A 10,997-nucleotide genomic window follows, 5' to 3' on the forward strand; every position below is an offset into this window, starting at 1 on the left:
TCCCCTCTCCCCTCCCCTCCCTATCCACTTTCTCCATATTCTTGGGCTGTAATTGGGTGGTTTCATAGTAGGGGTGAGTACATTGGATACTTTTTCTTCCATTCTTGAGATACTTTGCTAAGAAGAATATATTCCAGCTCCATCCATGTAAACATGAAAGAGATAAAGTCTCCATCTTTCTTTGAGGCTGCATAATATTCCATGGTGTACATATCCCACAATTTATTGATCCATTTGTGGGTCGATGGGCACTTGGGCTTTTTCCATGATTTAGCAATTATGAATTGGGCTGCAGTAAACATTCTGGTACAAATATCTTTGTTATAATGTGATTTTTGGTCTTCTGGATATATACCTAGTAGAAGACATGTAGGATTGAATGGCAGGTCTATTTTTACATCCCTAAGTGTTCTCCAAACATCTTTACAAAAGGAACGTATTAGTTTGCATTCCCACCAGCAGTGTAGAAGCATTCCCTTTTCATCACATCCACGCCAACATCTCTAGTTTTGGGATTTTGGGATGTGGGCTAATCTTACTGGAGTTAGATGATATCTCAAAGTAGTTTTGATTTGCATTTCTCTGATGATTAAGGATGATGAGCATTTTTTCATATGTCTGAAGGCCGTGTGCCTGTCTTCTTCAGAGAAGTTTCTCTTCAAGTCCCTTACCCAGCCTGAGATGGGATCACTTGTTCTTTTCTTGCGAATACATTTGAGTTCTCTGTGGATTCTGTTTATTAAACCTTTGTTGGAGACATAACCTGCAAATATCTTCTCCCCTTCTGAGGGCTGTTTGCATGATTTACCTACTGTGTTCTTGGCTGTGCAGAAACTTTTTAGTTTGATCAGGTCCCAGTAGTGTATTTTTGATGGTGCTTCAATTGCCGGGGGGGGGGGTCCTCCTCATAAAATATTCACCCAGGCTGATTTCTTCAAGAGTTTTCCCTGCACTTTCTTCTAGTATTTTTATGGTTTCATGTCTTAAGTTTAAATCTTTAATCCAGTGAGAGTCTATCTTGTTAATGGTGAAAGGTGTGGGTCCAGTTTCTGTCTTCTATGGGTTGCCAGCCAGTTCACCCAACACCATTTGTTAAATAGGGAAACTTTTCCCCATTGAATGTTTTTAATTGGCTTGTCAAAGATCAAATAATGGTAAATAGCTGGGTTCATCTCTGGGTTCTCTATTCTGTTCCATACATCTACCTCTTTGTTTTTATGTCAGTACCATGCTGTTTTGATCACTATCAATTTATAGTATAGTCTGAGGTCTGGTAGCGTGATTCCTCCCCATAAGATGAAATATTATTTTTTTGAGATCTTTAAAGTATGACAGTGGAGCTTTAATAGGGATTGCATTAAAATTATATATTGCTTTGGGTAGTATGGACATTTTAACAATGTTGATTCTTCCCAGCCATGAGCATGTGTGTTTTTCCATTTGTTAACATCTTCAGCTATTTCTTTTCTTAGAGTTTCATAGTTCTTTTTATAGAGATCTTTCACGTCCTTTGTTAGGTAAACTCCCAAATATTTCATCTTGGCACTACTGTGAACGGAACAGAGTCCTTGACTGTTTTTTCAGCATGACTATTGTTGGTATATATAAAGGCTACTGCTTTATGAGTATTGATTTTGTAACCTGAGATGCTGCTGTATTCCTTGATTACTTCTAAGAGTTTTGGAGTAGAATCCCTGGTGTTTTCCAGCTATACCAGCATATCATTTGCAAAGAGTGAAAGTTTGATCTCCTCTGACCCTATGTCAGAGGGTATGTGGATACCCTTGATCACATTTTCTTGCCCAATTGCAATGGCTAAAACTTTCAATGTTAAAAAGCAGTGAGACAATGGGCAACCTTGCCTGGTTCCTGATCTGAGTGGAAATGATTTCAATTTAACTCCATTCAATATGATATTGGCTGTGGGTTTGTGTAGATGGCCTCTATCAGTTTAAGAAATGTCCCTTCTATACCAATTTTCTTAAGTGTTCTCATCATGAAAGGATGCTAGATACTATCAAAAGCTTTTTCTGCATCAATTGAGAGAATTATATGGTCTTTGTTTTTTAATTTGTTTATGTGATGAATTATATTTATAGATTTATGTATATTGAACCATCCTTGAGACGCTGGGATAAAACCCACTTGGTCATGGTGTATAATTTGTTTGATGTGTTGCTGGATTCTGTTTGTAAGATCTTGTTGAATATTTCACATCAGTATTCATTAGTGATATTGGTCTATAAATTTCTTTTCTTGTTGGGTCTTTTTCTTGTTGGTTTGGGGAATCAAGGTGATGATTGCTTCATAGAATGTGTTGGGTAGTATTCCTTCTTTATCTATATTTTGGAAAAGATTGAATAATATAGGTGCTAGTTCCTCTTTAAAGGTTTGGTAGAATTCTGATGTGAAGCCATCTGGTCCCAGGCTTTTCTTTGTATGGAGATTTTGTATAGTTGATGTTATTTCAGAACTTGATATAGGCCTGTTCAACATTTCCACTTCATTCTGGCTAAGACTAGGAAGGAGGCATGTTTCCAAGTATTGGTCTATTTCCTTCAGATATTTGTATTTCTGAGAATAGAATTTCTTGTAATATTCATTAAGAATTTTTTTAATTTCTGAGGAGTCTGTTGTTATTTCATCTTTACCATTTCTGATTGATGAAATTAGATATTTTACTCTTCTTTTCCTGGTTAGGTTAGCCAAAGGTTCTATGTTATTGACCTTTTCAATAAACCAACTTTTTGATTTATTGATCTGTTGTATAATCCTTTTGTTTTCAGTTTCATTTAATTCTGCTCGAATTTTGGTTATTTCTTTTCTTCTGCTGGGATTGGGATTGGAATCTTCTTCCTTTTCCAGTTGCTTGAGATGTCCCATTAAGTTGTTAACTTCCTCTCTTTCCATAGTCTTGAGGAAGGCTTACAGTGGTATAAATTTCCTTCTTAGGACTGCCTTTGCGGTATCCCAGAGGTTTTGATAATTCGTATCTTGATTATTGTTTTGTTCCAATAATTTGGTAATTTCCTTTTTAATCTCATCTATAACCCAGCTATTCTTTAGCATAAGGTTATTTAGTTTCCATGTTTTTGTATGAGTATGTAGATTCCTGTTGTTATGGAGTTCAACTTTTATTCCATGATGGTTCGAGAAGATGCAAGGAATAATTTCTATTCTTTTAAATTTGCTAAGGTTAGACTTGTGGCCTAAGATGTGATCAATTTTGGAGTATGTTCCATGGGCTGATGAGAAGAATGTGTATTCTGTTTCATTAGGATGAAATGTTCTGTAGATGTCTGTTAAATCCAATTGTTGAATGGTTGAGTTTAAGTCTAAAATTTCTTTGCTTAGCTTCTTATTGGAGGATCTATCCAACACTGCCAAAGAAGTGTTAAAATCTCCAACTATTATGGTACTGGAGGAAATCAAGTTTCTCATGTCGTTAGAGTCTCTCTTATAAATTGAGGTGAATTCTGATTGGGTACATAAATATTAATAATTGAAATCTCATCGTATTGAGTATTACCCTTAACAAATATGAAATGACCATTCTTATTCTTCCTTACTTTTGTTAGTTTAAAGCCTATTATATCTGCAAATAAAATTGCAACATGTGCTTTTTTCTGATTTCCATTTGCCTGAAATATAGATGACAATTACTTCACCCTGAGTCTGTATTTATCTTTTAAGGTAAGATGAGATTCTTGTATGCAGCAGATATCTGGCCTGAGTTTTTGCATCCCGTCAGCCAACCTGTGCCTCTTTAGAGGACAATTTAAGCCATTCACATTAATAGAGAATATTAATAAGCCTGATAGAATTTTGGGTATCCAGTTTTTCGAAAGTCCACTGGACATTTTTAATCCTTTTGCCACTGTGGAAGTTGGAGTTTGATCAAAAGTTTCTGAGTGAGTTTACTTTTGTGGTGGAGGATTGCACTGGTCATTATGGAGGATAGGTCTGAGAATATCCTGGAGAGCTCTTTTAGTTATGACAAATTTCTTCAACATGTGAATGTCATTAAAGTATTTAATTTCTCCTTCATAAACGAAACTCAGTTTTGCTGGATACAGGATCATGGGTTGAAAGGTATTTTGCTTTAGGAGATTAAAAGTCAATGACCACCCTCTTCTAGCTTGAAAGGTTTCAGCAGAGAGATCTTCATCATTCTAATATTTTTCACTTTGTAGGTTATGGTTTCCTTACGTCTGGCTGCTTTCAGAATTTTTGCCTTCATTTTAACTTTGATGAAGTTAAATATAATGTGTCTAGGAGATATTTTATTCAGGTTGAGTCATGCTGGGGTTCTGAAACTGTCTGCTACCTGAATTTCAGAATCTCTTGGTATGTCTGTGACATTCTCCTTCATTATCTCATGAAGTAGGGCAGCTGTGCCTTTCAAAGCCACCTCGTCACCTTCACAGATTCCTGTGAGGTGAATATTAGTTTTCTTTGAATTATTCCAGAGCTCTCTGAGAGAATGATTCATTTTTGGTCTCCATTTCTCTTCCTATTTGAGCATTTTGGAGTGTTCAAAAGCTTTGTCTTCAATATCAGAAATCCTTTCTTCTGCCTGCTTCATTCTGTTACTGAGAGATTCAACTCTACTTCTCAGAGCTTTGAGGGCTGCAACTTCTTGTGTCAATGTGTCAAAATCTTTGGTGATTTTGTCTTTGAATTCATTGAATTCTTGAGACAACTTTTGAAATTCTCCTTGCATGTCTAATTCCAATTTTACCTCCATTCTATTCATCTTATTTGCAATCCAAGTTCTGAATTTGATTTCTGACATCTCAGCCAGCCATACGAATGGGATCTTCAGTTGTGTCTGCCATGTTTTTCCTTAGGGAAATTGATCTACTCTGGTTATTCATGTTACCAGAGTTTTCCCACTGATTCTGCCGCATGATTATTTTACACCATTTGGCTAGATGACCAGATAAGGCGAAGTTGGGTCGGGGGCTACAGGAGTAGTGATTAACCAGCCTTTTGCCCCAAATCTGGGACTGGTGTTTGTACCTTTTCCCCTGGAGCTTTGCCAAGGATCCACACAGTGCTATGGCCTGAAAAACTGGGGACCTGCTTGGTGTGGTGGGGCTAAGTGGCCCTGTCTTGTTTTTAGCTGATCTCTGTCCTACCCTAGTGAATCAGTTACTCTGGGTTGAAGTCTCAGCTGTGGAGAAATAGCAGCAATTAGGTCACCCCACCCCCCATAGGCAACAACTGGAAAAGGAAAATCAAACCTTCCCCACAACCACACACCCAGGGTACCACCCAAGGATAGTCCTCGGGTGATTGGCCCAGTTCAAGAGGTCCAAATCAATTGTTTCAGTCAGCACCTGTCTCAGATGGGAGAGTTGAAAAGGTCTCTGGTCACTAGATCACAGGTATGACTGTGACAACTCAAGTATGACTTGCTCTGGTGCTCTGTGAGGTCAGGAGGACCCACCCAGCAAATAGATTAGTCTGGAAAGGTTGATGCCTCTTTCCCCACCTTGCACCTCTGTCACACCTAGTCACTGATAATCCCACAGGGGTTATACAGCCCCCACAGCCCCCACAGGGCTGTACCCAGTTCCCTCCAATGAGTAGATACAGTAGGGGTTTGCACCTGCCTGAATCACAGGGAGATCTATGTCTCCTCAGCCAGGCTGCTGCTCTCTGCCACTATCTGGCAGGGAGAGGTGAGGCCTGACAGCCTTGGGTGCTTAATGGAGGCTGGTGCTATTCACTCAGTTCTAGCCCTGCCCCTGATTGATGTTACTGACTCTTATATTTTGGTAGAAATTGTTTCTGTTCTGGCTATATTCCCCTGTGGACCAGGTGATTTTTGAGTTCACAGAAACTGTGACTCAGCCCTGGTCTGTGCTGCTTCCCGGAGCTGGCATGTCTGTCTCAGTTGATCTCTATGTTGGGGAAGATGCCATTAGAGTTCACACTTAGCTGTCTGTTTCTACCTCTCCCTGCCTGCTTTTGTCTCAGCTATGATCCCCTGATGGCTAGGTGCTGCTTAGGCTCACTAAAGCAGTCCTTCTGGCTCAGCCCTGCCCTGCGAGTATGACATCTCTGCATGCATATTCTAGACTCTGTCCTGGTCGTGTCCCGCCCAGGCAGGTACCACCTCAGGCATACCCTTTATTCACAGTGCCTATGTTTCTGTTCCAGATCTGTTCTGCCAGTGGCTACCACCAGAGAAGATGTCTGGCTTTCTCTGGTTGCCCAGAGAGGCAGGGAGCAGCTTTCCAAAATATCCCCAGGGGTGTTAGCCCCATTGTTCCTGCCACTGCTGCTGTTGCTGTGTGTCACTAGGCACTGCCTCTCCCTCTCCTCAGTTCCCTCAGTTCACTGTCTTCTCCTTACCATGCAACACCATGCCACAGAATCAGCACAGCAATAGCCCATGCCCTGTCCACACCTCTCAAGAAAATGCCCAGGAATTTGGACTCCATGGGGGACAGGCTTCCAGACCTCTGGGGTGACAGTGGAGGGGAGTTCTGGGAGTTCAGAATTGCAGATAGAGAATATATACAGTTTTATATCTGGCAGGAGAGTGCCATGGAACACTGGTGGGTCCTCTCTGGGGAAGGATTTCTGGTTCTTAGAGGGTCTTTCCTGTGGGATAAAATAGGAGGGGATCTGAACACTGCTTGCTTGTTTATATGTAGAAAGTATACTGCGAGCTGTTCTCTTGGGGGAGGGGACTCCCATCCACTTGGCGATGTATTTTGTACCTATTGTTTGTTTCCATGGGGTCGCAGCTCACCTCAGCAGGGTTGATGTGCATTCTTCAACCTTCTCTCTGGGTTCAGCTCCAAACCATCAGCTTACTTCCTAAACTTCTGTCCTTTAACTCTCCTTCTGGACAGGAGCCTCTTTAGAGAAGATTTCAATAGATGATTTAGGAATTTTGACTCTTTATTTCAACTCAATCCAACTCAGCTAACAATTATTCCAGAGGTAGATATCTTTGGGATAATTATTCAGTTTTCATAGTCGTCTCTCTGACCCTAATGATTCACATCCATCACATTTGTAAAATTCATTGACCCCATGCCAACATCTCCAAAAGTCTTAATTCGCATTCCAAGTCTTATCCAAATACTCTGAGCTTCAAAGTCCCAAAGGTCAACATCTAAATTATCGAAATTGGGTATAGATGAAATTAGACATGTAATTCATTTGGGGTAGATTTTCTCTTCATCTATTGATCTGTAAACTAAAACACAAGTTATCTTTCTCTAAAATACAATAATGGTATAGGCATAGAGGAACAGTTACAAATGTTCCCATTCTAAAATAGAAGAAAGAAAAGAGTGATTCCCTCAAGCCATTTTAAAATCCAACCAGGCAATCTCATTAGGTTTCAAGGTCGAAGAATAAACTTCTGTGTTTTGAGGCTCCAACCTGTGGCCCCTCAGCTCTACGCTCTTGGCCCAAGTCTTCATTTTCAGAGTTATTCCTTTTTCTTGAGGGATAGCATGTAATTGCAGCTGAGTAGTTTTATCCACCCGTTTCTTGTCTATTCTCTCTCTGTTCCTTTCAGTTCAAATTGGCAGTGTTTCTGCTGGTATAACATTTCTCAAAACCTTGTGAGTCTCTCATGTATATCATGGGGATTCACTTCATTGGATATGAGGCTCTCATTGCTATCTATAATATCAAAAAAAGCATGGAAAGAACCTACATGCACATCAAGGGGATGATGGTTGATTATTATAATCCTGTTGAGTGCAATGTTGCTGTGACTGTTAAAAAGATTCAAATATATCTGTATATACTGATTTGGAGGACTATTCAGGATATATTACTGGGCAGTATGAAATGCTCAACACACTAAACACAATATGAATCCATTTTTTAAAACCAAATGGGATATTGATTTTTAAGTAAAGTAAGAAACCACCTACACATACAACCATAAACACCCACACATACAAAATACACACACACATTATACATATGTTTGTATATGCTGAAGAAAAGTCTGGGAGAATTCATAGTAGTTCTTCCTGAAGTATAGGCGTATAAGTGGGGCTTAGAGAAAGAAGCAAGGGTGAGAATTTCACATTTTAATTTCAGTGCTTTTTATTTTAAAAAATATACGTGCTATATTTGCAACATAATCAAAAAATTCAAAAGTGTATTTTTAAACATACACTTAGAAGGGTCTGATAAAGCATTGGAAGAAAAAGAGAGAGGTTAGAAGTGTATTTGTTATTCAAGTCTCCTCCCAGCAGGAGCCAGCAAATGGTAGGATGAGAGGGTTTTTTTTTTTTTTCAGTACCAATAGGTCTTTATTTATTCATTGTATTTTCCCAGGGAAAGTAGAAGGGAGGGCGAAAGAGTCAGCATGTGTGTTACAAAATGATTAGAAAATGGGAAAAGAAGTACTCAGTACAGCAAAATCAACCATCAAATAAACACACCCTAGGATGGGGTCACCAAAGCCCAAGGGGGCTCAGTCTCCTGCAGTTCAGCAATGAGGGGAAGGGATCAGGAAAAGAACATACAAGTACAGGCTTGCCTACCCTTCCTCTCCATAAATTCAAGATTTCACACAAAGCAGTAAACACTGAGTTACATTTGTCCGTCTCCTATTAAACAATCTTGTGGCCACTTTAACATAAGTTTCTTTTACCTGTATAAAAGTTCCTGAGTGACTTGGATATACAGTCATAATCTCTTGCTTGATCTCCTGCCCCAACTTTCTACATTGAAGTGCCCCAATTGCTTCTCTCTACTTTAGGATTACAGATTAAGTAGTTTTGATCCATCCAAAATACAGCAGTGTTTCAAGTGTTTGGCATGAATCACCATCAAGAAATGGTCTTGAGGCTCGGTGCCTGTAGCTCAGTGAGTAGGGCACTGGCCACATACACTGAGGCTGGCGGGTTCCAGCCTGGCCAAGCCAGCTAAACAACAATGACAACTGCAACCAAAAACCAGCCAGGCATTGTGGTAGGCCCAGCTACTCAGGAGGCTGAGGCAAGAGAATCGCTTAAGCCCAAGAGTTTGAGGTTGCTGTGAGCTGTGATGCCAGGGCATTCTACCAAGGGTGACATAGTGAGACTCTGTTTCAAAAAAAAAAAAAAAAAAAAGGAATGGTCTTGATGTGCCCTAACAAGGGATGGAGGGTTCCTATGGTTCTTCAGGAGTTTAGCATCAACCATTTAAGAGTTGTGGAGACATTCCAAGAATTAAATACATCTGTGTGTGAGTCTGTAGGTTTTCTTTGGGGGGGAGGATGGGAAAGAGAGTAGGGTAGGAGAGAAGTTTTTAGGACAGAAAATCTGGTTGAAAATAGGGAAAGGGAACACAAATGAAAGGCTGGTGTTCAAGATCCCCACTTCAAGAAGAGGGCCTCTCCAAACTAACGTTTCTGATCCTTTTGCCTGGTGCAGAACCTTCTGTCAAAGATGCTTTGGCTATTTTCCTCTCAATACAAAAAGAAGGTTGTAAACAATAAAACCCCAAAAGAACATAAAGCCAACACATTATATTTACACAAACTAGGCCACCTAGCAACCACCAACTCATTAAAGTCCTACAAAGCCCAAACAAATACAATAACTAAAAGGGGGCATACAAGAACCCAGGATCAGACACACACCACCCAATGCGTTCTATTGCATTAGTCCCATTTCAACACAGTGAGGTAGGTTTGCAGTGATTTCACAGCATGTAAATGAAACCCCCTTTTTCTCCTTTAGCTACCAGAACACTATTAATCACTACTGCAGCAGGGCAGGACACCAGCTCCAGGCACCACAAACTGCCCTCGCTTTATGGGTCTTCCTGGAACCTAAAAACTTTGAAAGTTTTTAAGGATTTAAGTCTTTGCTTCATATAATATATCCATCCATCAACAGCACAGGATGAATACAGGGGCATTGGTCTTAAAACTTAAGCTTACCAAGTCACAGTTTTTATAAAAATACATATATACCCTGTTGTGCATGGTAGGCCTAAGGCAACCCAGTGAAGGATGATCAGTTATGTAAAGCATGTCCTGTACCCTAGGTTTAGAGAACCCTCACCTAACCTTGGCTTCCTCTCTGGGCCTTTCACCTGGCCTAACCTCTCCTAACCTCTGCACCACCTTTTCCTGTTTAGAATAATTTCTATTCTTCCAGTAGAAGGCGATCAAGTTATGGGGCAACCCAGTTAGAAGATACTCTCCCATGACACATTTTCAAGGTGGAAGGGGTTTCTTTTTTTCTTTTTTCTTTTTTAGTGTTCTATAAATTTTTTATTTTTTTTAATTTAATTTAATTTTTTATTTTCAAAGTACTCATTTTCTTTCTTTTTTTAAATTAAATCACAGCTGTGTACATTAATGCGATCATGGGGCACCATACACTGGTTTTATAGACCGTTTGACACATTTCCATCACACTGGTTAACATAGCCTTCCTGGCATTTTCTTAGTTATTGTGTTAAGACATTTATATTCCACATTTACTAAGTTTCACATGTACCCTTGTAAGATGCACCACAGGTGTAATCCCACCAATCACCCTCCCCTCCCTCTTCCCCTTCCCCATATTCTTAGGTTATAACTGGGTTATAGCTTTCCTATGAAAGCCATAAATTAGTTTTATAGTAGGGATGAGTACATTGGATACTTTTTCTTCCATTCTTGAGATACTTTAGGTGGAAGGGGTTTCAAGTGGACACTATGGCAGAAAAGACAGCTCTAACTGGCAAACATGAGGTAGTTCAATAGACCATGCACTCCAAATAGTTGCTCTCCATGGTGATAAAAACCACAAAAAATTTTCCTGCTGTGTAGACCTGGAGATGCTGCCAAACTTATCGCTGAAATTGCTCATGTACCTGAGAACACAGTGCAGGAATGAGGGACTTAGATTAAAATATGAAAAAATACAAAACAAGAATATTTATATTAAGAAAAAGACTAAAACGACAAGATACGTCATTTGCACACAGCTAGTGCAGTTGGAATCCTGGAGAAAGTGGGACCCGAGGTGCAG

Source organism: Nycticebus coucang, chromosome 17, assembly GCF_027406575.1.
Source record: "Nycticebus coucang isolate mNycCou1 chromosome 17, mNycCou1.pri, whole genome shotgun sequence".
Lineage (NCBI taxonomy): Eukaryota > Metazoa > Chordata > Mammalia > Primates > Lorisidae > Nycticebus > Nycticebus coucang.